The sequence below is a fragment of the Aquarana catesbeiana genome, linkage group LG09 (genome assembly GCF_042186555.1).
Source record: "Aquarana catesbeiana isolate 2022-GZ linkage group LG09, ASM4218655v1, whole genome shotgun sequence".
In the NCBI taxonomy this organism is placed as follows: Eukaryota; Metazoa; Chordata; class Amphibia; order Anura; family Ranidae; genus Aquarana; species Aquarana catesbeiana.
Window position 1 is genome coordinate 79,130,008 of NC_133332.1, and position 13,385 is coordinate 79,143,392.

At 43.6% G+C, this 13,385-nt stretch overlaps 1 long non-coding RNA gene across 1 annotated transcript; it reads right to left on the minus strand.

Annotated features, from left to right (window-relative positions):
- Positions 1–4,202: 4,202 nt before the first annotated feature.
- Positions 4,203–11,364, minus strand: LOC141107828 (uncharacterized). Its single transcript, XR_012235971.1, has 2 exons — positions 7,402–11,364; positions 4,203–7,067 (listed from the first exon to the last, which is right to left on the minus strand). It is a non-coding gene; the product is annotated as an uncharacterized lncRNA (long non-coding RNA).
- Between the last annotated feature and the right edge of the window lie 2,021 nt (positions 11,365–13,385).

Consider the following 13,385-nt stretch of genomic DNA (forward strand, 5'->3'; position numbering starts at 1 on the left):
TCAGTTTTTCAGGCCGACCTAATCGGATGGTCTATTCACCCCTATGGACGGGCGGGTATAAATGGACTTGTGTCTGTTTACACTCATCTACCTCTGGTCCAAAATGTCCTGCTAAAAACAAAAAACAAGGGGGATCTGCCATTCTCCGTCTATGTGGAGTGGATTGGAGGGCAGTCCGGTCTAAATGACAAGAGGAGTATTTTTAGTAGTGTTTACTCCTGGCTGCCAATTGAGTGGATCGGGCTCTGTCTGTGTCCACGCTGCTTAAACTGATCAGGCACGGATGGCTTATCCACCCGCTCTGCTCTGATGAATGGACAGATGGCCTGCTGATCTCAATGAGTCCCCTCCGTGGGAAAGGGGCCAAAGTGTGCTAAGACCGCTTTCGCCACACGCTTACACCACCAGCCTGAACTGTTGACACAAAGCAGGTTGGGTCCATGGATTAATGATGTCAACACCAAGGCCTCATGCACACAGGACTCTTGGCAACCCTCCTGGCAGCAGTGTTTTCGCAGAAAAAAAAAAAAAAAAAGCCTGACGCTTGTAAAAGTGCGTTTAGGCACGTTTACAGGTGTCAAGCGTTTGAGAGTTAATTCATTTCTTTGGCCAGAATAATCATTTATTCTGGCTATTAGGCCTCATGCACACTGGACGTTATAAAAACGCCAGTAGCTTTGCAGTGAGTTTTTCAAAGCTTTTGCAATAGCGTTTTTCCGCGTTAGCATTTTAGCATTTTTTTTTTTTGTTTTTTTCCAATGAATCAAAAATGTTAAATGCTGGTGAGCGACGTTTTTGAGCGTTTATCAGAACTCACTAGTTTTGAGGTTTTTTTTTTTTTTTTTTTAACTGCTCAAAAACTACTGCCCAGGCAGATAACAGCCTATGTGTGCATCGACACATAGGATAACATGATGGAGAGTTTAATGACTGTAGAAAAAAAACGCCTACAGCCAAAAACAACTGCTGTAAAAATGTCAAAAAACGTCCAGTGTGCATGAGGCCTTAAAATGAATTCAAGCTCAAGCGTTTTCTTTTCTGCCAAAACTCTGCTTTGTGTTGCTGCCACGTGCTCGGGTACCAGATTGTATGAATAAGCAGATATACAGGTGTTTCCAATAAAGTGTTTGTGGGTGTATATTTGAACTGTTTTAGTTGCCCAAATCATTTCAATTCTGTTCTGCCTGTATTGTGATTTACACACAGCTAGCACAGGCAGATCTGTGCAGTAAGCCAGCGTGAATCTTTTCCTTGGAGTGTCCCGAAGTAAAGACTGATTACTGCAGCTCTCTCCTTGTGCGGTGTGACCGGTCTTGTTTTTATTTCACCCCTCCCTGTAGTTTTCTGCAGGCATCCTGTAGTTAGTGCGGCCTGCTAGGCACCTCCAAAAGTTCTGCTTTTTGTACAGCCTATGCACAGAACAGTCATGATATCAATACTACCCTTACAAAGTAATATCTGGGCTTGTGAAGGCATTTGGTATACACAAAGTGAATGTATATCCTTTTTGGCTTTTGAGTAAAATATAAAATGTATATTTTTGCTCAGTGTTCAGCTTTAAGTCACTATGTGACTGGATAGTGAGAATGAATCTCAAAACTGGCTGAACAGATTTAGAAACATTTTACCAGGGTAAAACATTTGCAAATATCCTTTTTATCTGTGTATTCAGCTGTCCTACAGTTTTGCATCAAGTAGAGAAAGCCGAGTCAAGCCCCTTTAGTGCTACAAACCCCGATTTATAATAATAGGTGTACAGAACGTTGTAACTTCTGCATAGAATAAACAAACGTAACAGACTCCTGTGTGGGTCTTGCAACTCATGAGGAGACCAGAATTAAAGAAATGCACTATTTGGTTATTTTGTTTTTAGCTGTTGACTTGCTTGATTGACTAATATACACAAGAGTACATTGTGCTTGGCTGGACAGGTACCAGGAATCAGGTAGCGGAACTAATAACCCAGCGACTTAGTGGTTGGATGTTCTGCCCTGCAGCACTGGGATCCTTTTTTCAAATCATGGACAGAACACTACCTGCATGGGGTGTGTGTATGTTTCCTCCCACACTCCAAATACAGGTCGGTTAAATAGGACCTGTCTACATTGTCCCTAATATGTATATGTGAGATAGAGACCTTAGATTGTAAGGTCCCTGCTGAACCAGTGATTGATGTGAATACTTAGTAGGTAAAGCATTTTGTAAACTGTTTATGCTGTATAGCGCGGAAATAAACCTCTACACTACTTCCCTACCCCCCACCCCCCCCAGAGCTGAAGAGGGTATTGATTATTAATGTGGACTGTGCTGTGTGGCTTCAGGAGAGAATCCTGATATCTGGATCTTCTCATCAATGTGGAGTACAATCTGCCGCCTTCTGTCCTCCATTCATCAGTACGAGGTATAGTAGCCAAGCGTAGAGGTTTTCCACTGCCAGATAGAAAGCTGACCCTTTCTCAGTCACACAAGCAGCATCCTAGTTCTATGCTGGCAACTATGACATCACCGTCTGTGCAAATGAAGTTCAGTCTTAGAGCCCTTTGTCAGCCGCGTCGGGCGTTAGCGGCGCTTTACCGTAGTTTTAGCTGCGCTTTTTGGCCAAAGAAATGGTAAATGTGCCCTAAAAGTACCGCTACCGAAGTGCTTTTCAGGCACTTTGGCAGCGCTGCCCATTTATTTCTATGCGGGGAGTGGTGAAACTAATAGCTGGCCCAGAAAGTGAGCGGCAGCTTCCAACAATGTTCACGTGTGATGCGAACCCTGTGTGCATATGCATTCCCGGACCTACATGGGCGTTTGCATTTCTACACGAGCACAGGGGTGTATTATCTTTTTTTTTTTCCCTTCAACTTTATTGCTATCACATGGGAAGAACAACATCATCACTTTGACAGCGACGAGTACTCTTTATGGAGAGGTCAGAGGTCTTTTAGAGCCCTAATCCCTCATCTGCCCTTCAAAACATCTGATCAAACACAGATCGGTACAACCAAATGCTTCCCTGGTTGGCAGTACTGAACCTGGAAGTGACAAAATCCTCATTGCTTCTGGCTTCATTTGTCACAGAGTTGATGGGGGAACTGATGTTTCTTCTTCTCCTTTGTGAGCAACCAACCCAACTGCTTGCAGCGGTCCCGGGCTCCCAGGTGGGATGGGAGAGCCTGAGAACGGCAGCGGGAGAGAGATCCCCTTCTGAGCCCTGTAGAAGTGATCGGGTGCCTATGAAGCAGCTCAGATCACTTTTACATGAAAGACAGTCTCTGGCTGTAAAAATTGATACCAGGATCATGGCTGCAGTATGATCCCGATATAACAGCTTCCCGTCCAGGATGTTTATATACATACACTGTACAGGAAGTGGGCATTCATGTGATGTGCTGGGTCTTCCTCCTGTAGACCTCTATGGCTGATGTAGAGAGTGGCACTGACATATCGGCAGCATCACTCACTGCTTCAATGCACTACGAGAGGCATTCAATCAACCCAAAAGACTATGGGTATCTTGTAGAGAAATTGAGGTACAACTTCGGATAAAGGGGGATTATTACAGACTGAGATGCTTTACCAACCTAAAGCAGGTAAGAGAGCATAAGGCAAGGTGTTAGTAAAATTCTGCTTCACATAGGCCCTGGTAGTCTCCCTTCTGAGATAAAAAAAAAAAAAAATGGCACCTTTCTCACAGATAGAATAGCTCTACAATTTTAGCATTTTCTGGAATTTAGGTCAGTTGTTGGTGACTTCACTCTCCCAGAATGTGGAGTCCTGGCATATTATAATGTTTCCCTAATTCAGAAGGCGGCACTAAGAACCAGGAGTTTTTTTTTTATAGATTTAGAATGCACTACTACCTGTGTAATTCTGGGGCATCACACTGGGGTCAGTGGTTCAAATCCCAACCAAGACACTACCTGCCTGGAGTTGGAAAGTTCCTCCTGTGCCTGCGTGGGTTTCCTCCGAGTACTCCAAAGATATGCTGGTAGGTTAATTGGCTCCTGTCTAAATTGGCCCTAGTATGTGCTTATGTGAGCTAGTGACCTTAGATTGTAAGCTCCTTGAGGGCAGGGACTGATTTGAATGTACCATATATATGTGAAGCGCTGCGTAAATTGACAGCGCTATATAAATAAATAATTCTCATTCATGGTGGTTTCCTTTAAAGTAAAATAATCCATGGTAGATACCTTATACAACACTGGAGTCAATTCAAGAAATGCATAGTAGATTTTTATTTGTTTTAGATTTAAACATCATAATGTAAGACTTAAGTTGAGCAGTGGTAAAAGACATCATATTAACATTCTAACAATGTATTTCCTGACAAGAGGCTGCATGCAATTATTCAAAAGAAGTCTCTGCTTCTACAGGAGAGGTTTCTTCCCTAACTGATTAGTTAGAATCAGAAAGAAGAGATTCCTGCCGTTCTGTATCAAAGTTCACATTTGATGACGATTCATTTATTGGAATCGGGCTTCTTAGTCACCCTTTATAGTGACTAAGAAGCCCAGTAGGTGAACCTGTTCCTAAAAAAAAATAACATTTGTGTCTGTATTCCTATCACACACGTTCCTGGAAACAAGGCTCACCAATGGTGGGTGCTGTAGCCATTACCAGCTGTGGATCCTGAAAACATCAAGAAAGCGTTCATATTTGCCAGCACACAAAGGATCTTCAGTTACCGTCCAAAGGTTTTTATTGGAAAGAGATCACATCACAAAGACAATTGCAACGTTTCGGAGTCTTGTAGGACTTCTTCTGGCATCTGACGAAGAGGTCCTGTGTGACTCCAAAACATTGCTCAGGAGAGGAACATTGTTCAGCAGAGGGAGGTTGAACCTCACCTAACCGCAGCAGCTTCTTAACTCTGCTAAAAGCCTATGTGTACATGGACACACAACCATGTATGGAGTTGAGTTTAGGAGCTTTGGCAAAAAAAAAAAAAAAAAGTCAAAAGCTCCCAAACTCAAGTTTAGGAGATGTAGTGTACATGAAGCCTAAGGGTTGCCAAACACAGGCAGATATCTCACAGAACAGTCAGACACTTGGCTTTCTCCATGGCCGGCCATAGATGGAGTGATTTTCTTTCCTGCAACCCAAAACAAAATTGCTCAATTCCCCCATCAAATACCACCCTCAGAGCCATTGAATACAGGGATTACTGCTTGCGGCAAATAAAGCCGCTAGCAATAATCACATGTAAAAGCCGACAGGCTGGTTGTACCCAAGTTGATCCATCGATCAACTTGGGTACATTCAGCCTGCCCATAGATGGTTCGAATCTTCCCTAAAGAACCAGCCGAGATTCGGACCATCTATGGCCGGCTTAAGGGTTCATTCGTACCAACTAAGGATGAGCCAAACTACCCTGGGTATGGGTTTGTTGAACTTTGAATTCCAAACCCCATTGAAATTTACGGAAAGAGAATCTGTCAAGTTAAAAATCCTCATTTACTGGGCTAATAGTCAAGGGGTTGTCAAAAAAATAAAATATTAAATTGCATGAGAGGGGTGGACACGGCCCAGGGGAACATGAACCAATGTGTTTTTGATTCATTCTGGGGGGGAAAAAAAATCATGAGGTCCCCTTTCAAATCCATACCAGAATCAATATCCAAGCATGCAGCCTGGCTGGACACAAAATGGGATGGAGAAAACAAGCGTACAGCTGAACCATACGAGGTAACATTCCCTTAACATGGGAGGGAGGGGTTCCCCAACAGCAAAGCGCATTGTCTCCATGTTGATGGGGACAAGGACCTCTTTTTCCCACAGCCCTAGCCAATGGTTGTGGGGGTCTGCAGCATAAACCTCATTGTAATCTGGAAGCCCCCTTTAACAGGGGGGCCCCAGCTACCACTTTCTCTCTACGAGTACAAGAATGGGCTACATGGGACCCTTACTCATTCACACACACACACAAAAAAAAAAAAAAAAAATGTATAACCTAGAAAGACACACAAATGTTTGATAAGTGCTTTATTAAAAACAAATTAAAATCCCCAAAAAAATTCCCTCGTCAATCAATCATCAATTACAATGCCCACTGGGGAAAAAAAAAAAAGGGAGGAAAGTCACCACTGTCTCAAACCCTTTACTTACAAGGCAGGGATTCCTGGTGATGTTCCCCGTTCCTGGGGACACAGCAGGTACTACCACCCGCAGTGACAGCAGGAAGCTACCATATACAAAAGGGGTAGAAATACCGCTTCAAAAGTGCTTACACATCAAATATCTGAAAACTGTGGCATGCAATTGTATTAGGCCCCCTTTACTCTAATACCCCTAACTAAAATCTAGTGGAACCAATTGCTTTCAGAAGTCACCTAATTAGTAAATAGAGTCCACCTGTGTGCAATTTAATCTCAGTATAAATACAGCTTTTCTGTGAATCCCTCAGAGGTTTGTTATAGAACCTTATTGAACAAACAGCATCATGAAGGCCAAGGAACACACCAGACAGGTCAGGGATAAAGTTGTGGAGAAGTTTAAAGCAGGGTTAGGTTATAAAAAAAAATCCCAAACTTTGAACATCTCACAGAGCACTGTTTAATCCATCATCCGAGAATGGAAAGAGTATAGCACAACTGCAAACCAACCAAGACATGGCCATCCACCTAAACTGACAGGCCGGGCAAGGAGAGCATTAATCAGATAAGCAGCCACGAGGTCCATGGAGGAGCTGCAGAGATCCACAGCTCAGGTGGAAGAATCTGTCCACAGATCCACAAATCTGGCCTTTATGGAAGAGTGTTTTAGGAAAAAAGAGTTCCCCTGAGTGGATTTTACCGGCACTTGCAAAAATTGTTATGTAAAATGGGAAAGTACACATACATATATAGAGTAAAACAATATTTATATTTATTCAAAACGTTCTTGTATTAAAAACAATGCAAACATTTGCAGACAGCGAAGACATATACAGTAGACATAATACAACGCGGTTGTAGTATCTATTAAGGTTAACAGGCAACAGAACATTTAAATGGTGGAAATCTTTTCAAGCCCAACGCGTTTCGGGTACATACTAATTCAATCCTTCTTCAGGGACATGGTTGAAAAGAAAGGTTCATCTAGATTAATTGAAAAACATATAATTGGTCAATTGCCATATAAATCTATATGTCAATAGCTAGTTGTAGGTTAAATGATCCATGGATCACTTACCTGTTATGTTACCGTTGATTTTTATGCGAGAGAGATAATGGTAGTTACAACCAGGGGCGAGAAATGCTTGCGAAAGAAATGGCATTTGGTTTGGTGTTCATGGATGAGGGATGCTGTTCTCTGGGTACTTCTATCTCATATATAGCACTTCCCCAATGAGAGGGGGAAGAGAAAGGGGGGGGGGGGGGAGGGGGTTTCTTCTATGTTTGTTTTTAGTGGTGTGTATAAAGGTTCACCTACCCCTGCCTCCCACGGATGCGTACAGGCCACAGCGGTATACTGAAGCGAAGAGGAACAATCCTATAAATAAAAGTTCACATAATTTAAATGAGTAACAAGTTCTCACTTAATGAGAAAAGCAATAGATTTATATTGACATGTATTATTAGTTGCTAATGGTTGATGGACATAGCCTACTTAGAAGTTTGTGTGTGGTGAGACAATACTGCTATGTCATTTTAAGTAAAGGGAATATGTATTGTTAGTTGTAATAGTAATTCCTGGATATGGTCCACTTGCAAAGTGTATATATATATTTATAGTAGGGAGCTCCTAATAAAACCTTATAGGTAGAAAATATGGATTCATAAGGATTGTACTTGTTTTATATTGTGGGCTCCCATTATGTACACTCATATGGTTCATGTTAGAGCATATTGACAGTTATAACATTGTGTCATCATTATGTTTAAAAGCTATATAGTAAGGAATGTGTGGTATAAAGAAACTCAGAATAAAAATAAAAATAAATATAAATATAAAAAGGGGACTGTATGCATGTATGTGCGTGCATACATGCACGCACACACATACCCATACACACTTAGATGTGTGTATGAATGGGAGATCACAGGTACCTGAGTTAATGACTTAAGTGTTGCATTTCAAATTGCATACAGACGATCGCATTTTCAGATAGGAACTTTTCCCAATCGCAAAATAGAGAACATGCTCTCAATTTTTGCTGGCTGGAATTCCGCCAGGAAAAGTCCGATGGAGCATACACATGGTCGCATTTTCCGACCAAAAGCTCTCATCTGAGTTTTGCTGGTGGCATTTCCGATCGTGTGTACGCGGCATTCCACTGCACATCACCCTAAACACACCATCCCCACCGTGAAACATGGTGGTGGCAGCATCATGTTGTTGGGATGCTTTTCTTCGGCAGGGACAGGGAATCTGCTCCGAGTTGATGGGAAGTATGATGGAGCCAAATACAGGGCAAGCTTAGAAGAAAACCTGTTATGCCGCGTACACACGGTCTGACTTTTCGGCTACAAAAGTCGTCCGACAGCCTGTCCGACAGACTTTCGACGGACTTTTGTCGGACTTGCGGCAGACTTTCTTACGAACGGACTTGCCTACATACGATCACACAAAAGTCCGCCGGATTCGTACGTGATGACGTACACCGGACTAAAATAAGGAAGTTGATAGCCAGTAGCCAATAGCTGCCCTAGCGTGGGTTTTTGTCCGTCGGACTAGCACACAGACGAGCGGATTTCTGGGTCCGGCGTAGTTACGACGTAAAGATTTGAAGCATGTTTCAAATCTAAAGTCCGTCAGATTTGCGGCTGGAAAAGTCCACTGAAAGTCCGCTGAAAGTCCAGGGAAGCCCACACACGATCGGATTGTCAGCCAGCTTTAGTCCGTCGGCGTCCGTTGGACTTTTGTAGACGAAAAGTCCGACCATGTGTACGCGGCATTAGAGTCTGCAAATGAATTGAGACTGGGGCAGAGGTTCACCTTCCAGCAGGACAACGACCCTAAACATACAGCCAGAGCTACAATGGAATGGTTTAGATCAAAGCATATTCATGTGTTAGAATGGCCCAGTCAAGGTCCAGACCTAAATCCAATTGAGAATCTGTGGCAAGACTTGAAAATTGCTGTTAACAGACGCTCTCCGTCCAATCTGACAGAGCTTGAGCTATTTTGCAAAAAGAACGGGAAAGAATTTCACTCTCTAGCTATGCAAAGCTGGTAGAGACATACCCAAAAAGCGAAAAGGTGGTTCTACAAAACTATTGACTCAGGGAGGCTGAATACAAATGGCTGCCACACTTTTCACACATTTATTTGTAAAACATTTTGAAAAACATTTATAATTTTCTTTCCACTTCACAATTATGTGCCATTTTGTGTTGGTCTATCACAGTGATGGCGAACCTTGGCACCCCAGATGTTTTGGAACTACATTTCCCATGATGCTCATCCACTCTGCAGTGTAGGTGAGCATCATGGGAAATGTAGTTTCAAAACATCTGGGGTGCCAAGGTTTGCCATCACTGGTCTATCACATAAAATCCCAATAAAATATCTATGTTTTTTATTGTAACATGACAAAATGTGGAAAGTTTGAAGGAGTATGAATACTATTTTAAGGCACTGTACCATATACAGGAGGGGTAGAAATACTGCTTCTATATATGATGTTTGTCAGGAAAGGGGGAAAAGGCAAAAGTTCAAACCCAACTGTTGGGCTCATCCCTTCTAGCACATTTCTTTGTGAAAATGGCATGACTCCTCCAATAAAGTGTTAAACTTGTACCGGTAATAAGCGATCTCTAGATATCAAAAATGTAAGCTGAAATCCAGTAAAACAAATGAATACACAATTGAAATTAAAATCATATTACCCGTTTTTAACTACCAAATGCTTTGTGATTTTGCTCAGTCAATCCTGTGATCTAAGAATCCCCACCAGACAGCCACACAGCCAGGTTGGTGACCTCCTTTTCTTTTTTTCAAAGTTAATACAGTTTGGTTACCAACCTTTTTGATTATCCTGACTGGACAAATGAGCAGCAGCAAACTGATGCAGTCATCACTCTGCTCCCTCCGCTTGTAAGTATAATTAAACTGTTGACTTAAAGTGCAGTGCAAAACAATCCTGATTGGCTTAGAATGCAGCTCCTCCCTTCTGCCATCTAATGCCCCGTACACGCGGTCGGATTTGCCGACGGAAAATGTTCGATGGGAGCTTGTTGTCAGAAATTCGTGTGCAGGCTCCATTAGACATTTTCCATTGGATTTTCCGTCACACAAAATTTGAGATCTGGATCTTAAATTTTCCGACAACAAAATCTGTTGTCGTAAATTCTGATCGTGTATACACAATTCCGAAGCACAAAATTCCACGCATGCTCGGAATCAAGCAGAAGAGCCGCACTGGCTATTGCACTTCATTTTTCTCGGCTCGTCGTACGTGTTGCACGTCCCCGCGTTCTTGGTAATCGGAATTTCCGACAAGATGTGTGACTGTGTGTATGCAAGACAAGTTTGAGCCAACATCCGTCGGAAAAAATTCATGGATTTTGTTGTCGGAATGTCCGATCGTGTGTACGGGGCATAAGGGGTGCTTTGTGGGGATTTGCATATTAGCAGATATTCAAGTACTAGTGTTTAGGTTTATCCAATCCTTTTAAAGTGGTTGTAATGCCTTACATATACCCCATGAAGTGACTGGTCCTCAGGTGAAACACAGAGATGAAACTTCTGCATAAGTTGTACCTGTAGTTGCAGCAATCTCTCCTGTACATTCTTCTAAAACACACAGATCAAAGGATTCTTCTCAGCTGTAGCAGGCAGGGGGTGGGTTTGATGTCACACACTGCCCAGACTAGAAAGGAGAGATCTGTGTAGCCTGATCCCTGAGTGGAAAGAATGGACACGCCCCCTCCATGCAGTACCTTAGGAAAACATGCACAGCTGAGGCTGTCAATCATTTGTTGTGTGCTGGAAGTAGGCCATCACCTGGGATTGACTGGTGTCAATCAGTGCTTTGGATTGGGGCAAGTACACACTATAGAAGGATATGCTCTGTTCATTTTTTCCCCTTTTTACAACCACTTTTTTTTTTTTCATATGAATGTATAAATGGATAATATGGTGTTTTTACATCTCTTATATAGTGCTCAAAACAGATACATTGCTTGTGAATACAAAGCTCTGGGGTCCAGTGTTTACCACGGGTGTCACTTAAAGTGAGATACTGCCACCTTGTGCATTCAGGGCAAAGTAACAGTGTCTTTGGAAAGGGCTCCCCACACCTATGATACCCACCCTATATGCAGTGCTCCCTCACCACTAGGGCTGGGGAAAAAATCGATTTGAATCTTGAATCGAGTTGAGAGGTCAAATCAATTCAAATTTTCAGCAAATTGATTTTTTTCTTTTTTCCCCAGGATCGGCGCTGACACCGTGCCGGTCCTGAGGAGCTGCGGGTAGGAGTTTTTAGGTGAGGCCGTGGCTTCGGCCTAGTCCGTGAGGCTGGACGCCGCGGACTAGGCCGAACCTGCGGCCTCGCCTAAAAATTCCTGCCCGCAGCTCCTCAGGACCGGCACGGTGTCCATCAAAAAAAAAAAAAAAAAAAAAAAAAAAACTTGATTCGAATCGTGAATCAAGTTTTTTTGGGGAGAAAATCACCCAGTTCTACTCACCAGTCCAACCTCCATTGCAGGCTGTGACAATACCTGGTCCTTCCAGGTATGGGTAAACATATGACCTCCTCCAGTGTGACAATGCTTGGGTCCAGCAGACAAATCAATTAGCCCGAGCATTGTCACATGACTGAGGGAGTGACATCACCAACACGATGGAATTTAATGCCGTGAAATGGGTTGGAGGGGTGATGGAGCGCTGCTAAGGTGAGTGTCAGGGGTTCAGGAAGGGGGTCCTAAATAGGCAGAGAGACAATGGGGGTCAATTCACTAAGAGGTAAATAACGGGCAGTAAAATAACTTGAGGTAAATCAGTTTTATAGCACAGAGCTGATTGCTAAGGAGCGGCCCAAGAAGCCGACCGATGCATTCTTAACAACAGATGATTTATCAGCTGACAGCTGAATGTAAAAAGAACATGCCAGCAATAAAAATAATATGAAAAAAAAAAAAAAAAATAGCATGGGGTCCCCCCCCCACCACAGCATACCAGGCCCTTCAGCTTTGGTATGGGTTTTAAGGGGAACCCCACACCAAAATGAAATTAAAAAATGGTGTCCCCCCCAAAATTCATACCAGATCCTTATCCAAGCATGCAGCCTGGCAGGTCATAAAAAAAACGTGAAGGGGGGGGGGAGAGAGACAAGCAAATGCCCCCACCCTCCTGAACAATACCAGGCCACATGCCCTCAACATGGGGGGGGGGTGCTTTTGGGCAGGGGGAAACCCACTGACAGCTGAGGAGGAGTCTGTCCCGGCCCATTCCTTAGCAACCAGCTATTGGGGGGGGGGTGACGACGACGATGACTCAGGCTGTTTCTGACAAACACCGCATGTGATACCGCGAGCAAAACCCTGGTGGTAAATATTGCATGTTTTTTTTTTACTTTCTCCTCTGTTTGTGAATTGGACCTAAAGCGGAGTTCCTCTTAAAAAAAATTAATAAATAAATAAATGAAAAAGGTTAGCAGCTACAAATACTGGAGCTGCTGACTTTTAATAATCGGACACTTACCTGTCCCAGGGTCCAGCGATGCGGGGGGATGAAGCCCCGCTCGTCTCCCCCTCCTCTCTACGGCGCCGGCATTGCCACTGTGAGCCGAGCGTGAGCCGCGCGGTGCGCTGTGACTGGCCGGGCAATTATCTGGACCCTGTGACATGTCCCATATGATTACAGAGAGGGAGGGGGGAGAGGTGATCTCCTCAGTGCCGCGGTGCGCCAGGAGGAAGTGGGAGCTGGAACCTTCTAAAAAGAGGGCATCAGCTCCCCCCCCCCCAAAAAAAGTAACATGCTAAATGTGGTATGTCAGGGGGTCACCTTCCCTTAAAGCGAAAGTTCCATTTTTGGGTGGAACTCCGCTTTAAGAGCTTACCACATGTTTTTCTGACAATATTTACTGGCACATTTTTCATTTTGCGGTAAATACTGTATAATGGTTATTTTTGTTTTGCGAATTGGACTTGATTTACCACATCATGACCATTTTATCGCATGCAGTACACGTTGGTGAATAGATCCCAATCTCTCTTTAACCACTTGCTGACCAAATCACCGTAGGTGTGCGTCGGCTTGTGAACTCGCTTTTGTGGGCCCGCGCACGCTCCCATTGGCAAGCGGGGGAGCCAATCAGCGGGTTCGGCGGACTCGATGTCCACCAGCCACCCGCGATCGCCCCCCGCAGTGACAGAACAGGGATCTGCCTGTGTAAATAAGACAAATATCCACTCTAACAGGGGAGATCACACACATCCTGTCTTTCTGCTATGCAGGAAGACGGATCT